Raw genomic sequence first — 8,032 nt, forward strand, 5'->3', positions numbered from 1 at the left:
AGAACAAGCTACCTAATGTATCCTCAATTAGATTTGATTCTTGTTACATGCTTGTTAATGGTGCCAATGGTGTGAAGGGTAAGTTCATTGGTACACCAATTGTGGGCCCAAAGAAGAAGGCCATTTGGGTACCAAAGACCTTGGTAACTAACCTTTAAGGACCCAAGCAAGTTTGGGTACCTAAAAGAAATTGATCTCCTTTTGTAGGTCAATTATAAAGCCGGAGGAAGGCATTGGGTGCTTGATAGTGGGTGCACAAAACACATGACCGGTGATCCAAGAATGTTCAATTCAATCAATGAAAATAAGAGCAATGAGATTGATAGTACCAATTTGGTGACAATGGCAAAGGCAAGATCAAAGGGCTTGGTAAGATTGCAATATCCAATGACTTGAGCATTTCCAATGTGCTACTTGTAGAGAGCTTGAACTTTAATCTATTGTCCGTAGCTCAATTGTGTGATCTTCGTTTCAAGTGCATATTTGGTGTGGATGATGTAGAGATCATAAGTGTAGATGGCTCTAACTTGGTATTCAAATGATTTAGATATGGGAATCTATACTTGGTTGATTTCAATGCTAGAGAAGCTCAATTGTCAACATATTTGATCACTAAGTCTAGCATGAGTTGGTTATGGCATAGAAGGCTTGGTCATGTTGGAATGAAACAATTAAACAAGTTGATCAAGCATGACTTAGTTAGAGGCTTAAAAGATGTCACATTTGAGAAGGATAAACTATGTAGTGTATATCAAGCCAGAAAGCAAGTTGGTGACACACATCCTAAGAAGAGCATGATGAGCACATCCAAGGCATTTGAGTTGGTGCACATGGACTTGTTTGGACCAACCACATACACTAGCATTGGTGGAAACAAATACGGATTTGTGATTGTGGATAATTTTACTAGATACACATGGGTGTTCTTTCTTGTTGACAAGAGTGATGTGTTTGCAACATTCAAATTATTTGTCAAGGGCATTCACAACGAGTTTGAATCAACCATCAAGAGAGTGAGAAATGACAATGGAAATGAGTTCAAGAACACAAGAGTGGATGATTTATGTGATGAATTTGGAATTAGACATCAATTTTTGGCCAATTATACTCCACAATCAAATGGTCTTGTTGAGAGGAAAAATAGAACACCCATTGACATGACAAGATCAATGTTGAGTGAGTACAATGTGAGTCATTCATTTCGGGCCAAAGTAATCAACACGGCTTGCTATTATAGCAACCGACTCTATTGTCACCCCATGATAGAAAAGACTCCTTATGAGCTATTGAATGGAAGAAAGCTCAATATAGCATACTTTCAGGTTTTTGGTTGTAAATGCTACATATTGAAGAAAGGCACTAGATTGATCAAGTTTGAAAAGAAATGTGATAAAGGTTTCTTGCTTGGTTACTCCACTACTAGCAAGGCATATAGAGTTTGGAATTTGGCTAGTGGTACTCTTGAGGAGGTTCATGATGTGGAATTTGATGAAACAAATGGTTCCCAAGAGGAAGATGAGAATCTAGATGATGCAAGAGGCACTCAATTGGTCAATGCAATGAAGAACATGGACATTGGTGATATAAGGCCTAGAGAGGTGATTGATGTTGAAGATGACAAGAATCAAGTGCTCTCTAACTCAAATGTGCAAGCTAGTGGTTCTCATGATCAAGTTCAAGCAAGTACTAGTGACGACAAAGTAAAAGATCAACAACAAGTGGCTAGTTCATCATCTCAACCAAATAATCAATCAAATGCAAGCAATCAAATGCAAGTGCTCCAACTAACCAATGTTGCAAGAGATCATCCTTTGGACTCTATAATTGGTGATATTTTTAGAGGTGTACATACAAGATCTAAATTGGCATCATTTTGTGAACATTTCTCATTTGTGTCATCCATTAAACCTAAGAAGATAGATGATGCTTTGAAGGATGTTGATTAGGTCAATGCTATGCATGAAGAGCTAAACAACTTCAAGAGAAATCAAGTATGAGAATTAGTTGAGAGGCCTATGGATCATAATGTAATTGGAACCAAGTGGGTCTTTCAGAACAAGCAAGATCAAGATGGGATAGTAATAAGGAACAAAGCAAGATTAGTAGCTCAAGGTTACACTCAAGTTGAAGGTCTTGACTTTAGAGAAACATATGCCCCGGTTGTAAGATTGGAAGCAATTAGGATCTTATTAGCCTATGATTGTGCCCACAACATCAAGTTGTACCAAATGAATGTGAAGAGTGCATTTCTCAATGGGTACATCAATGAGCTTGTGTATGTTGAGCAACCTCTCGATTTTAAAAATAAAAAGAAACCCAACCATGTTTTCAAGTTGAGAAAGGCTTTGTATGGATTGAAACAAGCACCAAGAGCATGGTATGAGAGATTGAAGGATTTCCTACTCTCTAAGGGATTCAAGATGGGAAAGATAGACACCACTCTCTTCATCAAGAAGCTTGGAAATGACTTGTTTGTAATGCGAATCTATGTTGATGATATCATATTTGGGTCAACAAATCAAGATTTTTGTGAGGAGTTTGGCAAGATGATGGCAAGTGAGTTTGAGATGTCCATGATTGGAGAGCTTAGTTACTTCCTTGGTCTTCAAATCAAGCAAATGAAGAATGGCACATTTGTGAGTCAAGGCAAGTATATCAAGGACATGCTCAAGAAGTTTGGAATAGATGATGCTAAAGCTATTAGTACACCAATAGGGATAAATAAAAGCTTGGATAGTGATGCTAGTGGCAACATGGTGGATCAAAAGATATATCGGTCTATGATTGGAAGCCTACTCTATGTAACCGCATCACGACCGGATGTGATGTTTAGTGTATGCATGTGTGCTAGATTTCAAGCCTCACCAAGAGAAAGTCATTTGAAGGCAACAAAGAGAATATTGAGATACTCGAAGCATACACAAAATATTAGATTGTGGTATCCCAAAGGAGCAAGATTTGAGTTGATTGGATATTTGGACTCCAATTATGCGGGATGCAAAGTTGAGAGAAAGAGCACATCGGGCACATGTCAACTATTGGGAAGATCACTTGTGTCTTGATCATTAAAGAAGCAAAATAGTGTAGCACTTTCAACCGCCAAAGCGGAGTATATTTCGGCCAGTAGTTGTTGTGCTCAATTACTTTGGATGAAGGCTACTTTGAATGACTTTGGAATCAAGTTCAAAAAAGTGTCATTCCTATGTGACAATGAGAGTGCAATCAAGTTAACCAACAATCCGGTTCAACATGCAAGAACAAAGCACATTGATCACCATCATTTCATACGAGATCACCAACAAAAAGGGGACATTTGCATTGAGAGTGTGGGCATCAAAGATCAACTTGCCGATATCTTCACCAAGCCACTTGATGAAAAGAGGTTTTACAAGCTAAGGAATAAATTGAACATACTTGACTTCTCAAATATGTGTTGATGCACCCCCCATTATATGACATGCCACTCCTTCGAGCAGAGCAAGGTAAAATTGATTGACATGTCATTCATCCATTGCTAAGGATTTGTTTAGTGCATCTAGTCATTCCTATCATGTCCTAGGCTCATTCATGAAAATCAAATTAATTTGATGCTTGTATGGTACCACTATTGCTTGTATGCTTGAAATGAACTAGTGGTAGCATATGACATGGTTGTGGGCTTGTAAACCTAGTGTTTGATATCAAAAATGAGCTCTAAGTGTTTAACTCAACATGGTACAAGATAACCCTTATTTGGAGGTATGAAGAAGCTTGTCCTTGGATCAAACCGAGTTAAATATCTTTTGCAAGTGATCTAGATTGAACCAAATTAGAAAAATGATCCTCACTTCACATGGTTTCACCCCAACCTATCTAAAATTTAAACTTGCCTTTTGTGTTAATTATTAACAAAGGGGGAGAGAAATTCACAAAGATAGTAAGATAGGGGGAGCAAACTAATGAAATGACATTGTAAGGGGATCAATAAAAAATTGCACACAAGTAGGGGGAGCAAGCTCATAAACTTGTATGTTGCATTTTGAATGTGCATTTCATATATTTGCTTGCATGGAACAAGTTTTAAATTTCAATATCCATGCTTGTGTGGTGTATGCTAGTTATAGGTTTGAATGATGAAATGAAAAACTAGCATATAGAGGTTAAGTAACTAGACTTTATGTTCATTTCATGGAAACTAGACCCTTGCTTCTAATGTTGATCTCATGGGGTATTCTAGTTTTTGTGTATGTCTAGTTACTAATGGTGCTAAGGATGATATATTGGTACACTACGATTGGTATCATGCTTTAAAGGTCCATCTCTTATACCTTAGCATCATTTGGTAGACATTGTCTCCTATATTTCCTATCTAAGCATATGTGCAAGCTACAATTCAAACTCTTAGCACATATATAGGAGGAGCAATTGCTACCATTTGGGATTCATGAAACTTGTCCATATCCTTTTACACATGGTAAATATGCTTGGGCAAGCAACATGGATTCAATTAAAATTCAATTCATATCTTTGTGTAAGGGTTGTCATCAATTACCAAAAAGGGAGAGATTGAAAACTCTAGTTTGGTTTTGGTGAATTGATGAAACCCTAAGTGCTAACCTAGTTTATCAAAGTGATTATGAGATAGGTGGCACATTCCAAGTGGTGAAACAAATGAAGATCATAACATGATGATGGTGATGCTATGATGATGATAACATGCTTGGACTTGGAATAAAAGAAAGAAAAACAAAAAGCTCAAGGCAAAGGTGAAATTGATAGGACCTTTTTGGTTTAGTGATCGAGACACTTAGAGAGTGTGATCACATTTAGGATCGATAGCCGTACTATTAAGAGGGGTGAAACTTGCATCGAAATGCAGTTATCAAAGTGCCACTAGATGCTCTAACTCATTTGCATATGCATTTAGGACCTAGTGGAGTGCTAATACCCTTGAAAACATTTGTGAAAATATGCTAACACATGTGCACAAGGTGATACACTTGGTGGTTGGCACATTTGTGCAAGTGTAAAGAAGATAGAGTTGAAAAGGAGTTGGTCGCGCTGGTCACTAAGTGACAGGATGCATCCGGTATGGAGACCGGATGCGTCCGGTATTAACGACCGGACTCTAGCTCCGTGGAGTGATCGGACAGTGAAGAGTTACTATTTTAGTGTCCAGTCAAAGTGACTTAGCTCGGTTCAGGTTTGCAGAGAAGCGACCGAACACGTCTGGTCATCATACCGGGCGCGTCCAGTATAAACCAGCTAGTCGGGTTTTAGAACTAAAATTGATCGGACTCTGGGAGCGTTCGGTCCAGTGTGACTGGATGCGTCCGATCGGCCCAGAGCGGCTCTAGGAGCTCTCTGGACTCGACCAAACGTTGAGTCTCCTGCATCTGGTCCAGTGTGACCGGACGCGTTCGGTCGGCCCAGAGCGGCTCTGGGAGCTCTCTAGACTCGACCGGACGCTGCCCGTCCTACGTCCGGTTATCCACACCGGACGTGTCCAGTCGCATGGGACTCATGGCAGCAATGGCTACTTCATTTAAAATGGGACACGTGTTCGGTCGCCACACCGGACGCATTCAGTATACACGATCGATGCGTCCGGTGCACACGACCTACGTGCCCGGTCGATGCGGTCTGCCCAATAATTGAGCCAACAACTCTATTCTTTGGGTGTCTATAAATACCATTTGGCCGACTTTAGCTCACTCTCTTGGCCATTTGCATTGACATAGCAACCTTGTGAGCTTAGCCAAAGCGTCCCAGTCATCTCCATCATTAATTCAACATCTTTGTGAGAGTGGGAGAGAATCCAAGTGCCTTGCTTGAGTGATTGCATCTAGAGACACTTGATGTTCGTGTTTCGCTGTGGAATTCGCTTGTTCCTCTTGGTGGTTGCCACCACCTAAACAGCTTGGTGCAGCGGAGGAGGATTGGCACGAGTTGGTGATTATTCGTGGCCATCTCCGGTGATTGTGAAGGGACTTGTGCCTTCCCCGGTGGAGCACCAAAAGGTAACCCTAGTGGATTGCTCATGTCATTGAGTTACCTCACTTGTAGGTAGGTTCTTGTGGTGTCCAATTGTGTGGACGAGGTTCGTGCAACACCTCTTAGCCACCGAACCACCAAGTGTTGGTCGACACAACGGGAACGTAGCGTGTTGGCAAGCATGTGAACCTCGGGAGAAAATTGGTTGTCTATTGCCCTTTGGTATTCTCCCGGTAATTGAGTTTGTCTTCATGTTGTGATTGGTTCACTTCTCTACGAGGCGATTTGTAAATATGCTATTCACCCCCCTCTAGCCATATTAGGACCTTTCAGGGGTGAGTGGTCGACATTGTGTAAGCATGGTGCTTATATGTTATTTACCTACGGATGCACCCTACATTCCGGATCGTGTGGTAGATCACGAGGGTGCCAGCATCATGGAGTCCTTTGTAGTCCACCTCCCATCTGTAGGCCAAGTTGGACCCGGTTGCGAGGGAAGTAGTCAAGCTCTGTTCTTGCTCTTCATTAGTAATGTCCCTTATGCATAGATATAAGTTAATCTCTTGCTTTTACTAAGTATATATTGCACATCAATGTATGCTTTGACTTGTGACTAGGAGTAACTTAGAAATTAATCTTTCTCTTGTATCTACTTAGACTTGCTACTGCTATCTTATGGAGTACTCTGAGTGTTACATTTATCATTCATATATTATTCTATCTCTTGGTTTACACCTATTTAAGAGTAAGTGTTTGGTTCATAGATTCATCATAAGTATAAGTTATCAATATATCTTTGCCAGTCCTTCTCTATGATAAAAATATAAATAATGATACCTGGAATACTCCCGGTGAAATGCTACAATGGTATATATGTGCGCTTGTAGAATTCCATATCTTTCTAAGTCACATTAAAATACCATAAGTATTTCTTGGGGTCATTGCTGAAGATTACATCTTTAGTAGTGAAGTTAAGAAATACCAACAAACATTTCTGACACCGTTGCCGTGGAAGGTAGCTAGGCAATCAAAAGAGTATTGATAAACTTTTACTTATAGATGTGATCAAAAAACCATTTACCTCTGCTTAAGCAGGCTTACCCTTGTTTTGTCTATTTTGTATCTTATGCAAGGTAATGTATGTCTAGGTTTGCCCTTCCGGAAAACTACGTTGAAAATCCAGAAGCATTATTTAGAAAGACCAAATCTAAACTCAAGAAAGTTCTAGCTTCAGAAGCGGAAGATAACTAGACAAGGCGCATCTTAACACCAGTTTTTGAGGCCATGGCTGACAAGACCCTCTGTGAATTCTTTGCTCCAAATGCGGCCAACATCCGCACTGGACCAATGGTCAACATCGGAGATAATGCATTTGAACTTAAGCCAGCTCTCATCAACTTGGTACAAGCCAGCCAGTTTTGTGGAAAGGCACATGAAGATGCGAGTGCTCATCTCCAACACTTTCTGGCGATTTGCAGCACTTTCACCATCAAAGGAGTCACCTAGGATGCCATATTACTTTGTCTCTTCCCATTTTCACTTTTGGAGAAAGGAAAGCAATGGTTTTACGCCAATAAAGAAAACATCAACACATGGGCAAATCGCTCCAATGCTTTCCTATCAAAGTTCTTCCCCATGGGCAAAACCAATGCTCTACGTGGGAGAATTTCAAGCTTTCAGCAACAACATGATGAATCTGTCCCTGAGGCATGAGAACGTTATCAAGATTACATATCAGAATGTCCTCATCATGGGATGGAGAATTGGCTACTCATGCAGATTTTCTACCATGGGTTGACTAACAGCACCCGTGAAAATATGGATGTTGCTGCTGGAGGATCATTCTTATCACTTACAATTTCACAAGCAATTTCTCTTGTTGAGAAGATGGCCTCCAACCAAGGGTGGTCTGAAGAACGTCTTCAATCCTGCAAGAGAGGTGGAGGTATGCATCAACTAAAGGAGGTAGATATGCTGTCTGCCAAGATGGATCTGCTAATGAAGAGACTTGAAGATCAAGCTAATGAGAAGCACGATGTTATGCGCATTTATGACTCTC

At 40.3% G+C, this 8,032-nt stretch overlaps 1 non-coding gene across 1 annotated transcript; it reads right to left on the reverse strand.

Annotated features, from left to right (window-relative positions):
- Nucleotides 1-7,621: 7,621 nt before the first annotated feature.
- On the reverse strand, nt 7,622-7,730 carry LOC136478667 (small nucleolar RNA R71). Its single transcript, XR_010764385.1, has one exon. It is a non-coding gene; the product is annotated as a small nucleolar RNA R71 (small nucleolar RNA).
- Nucleotides 7,731-8,032: the final 302 nt, after the last annotated feature.

Source organism: Miscanthus floridulus, chromosome 8, assembly GCF_019320115.1.
Source record: "Miscanthus floridulus cultivar M001 chromosome 8, ASM1932011v1, whole genome shotgun sequence".
In the NCBI taxonomy this organism is placed as follows: Eukaryota; Viridiplantae; Streptophyta; class Magnoliopsida; order Poales; family Poaceae; genus Miscanthus; species Miscanthus floridulus.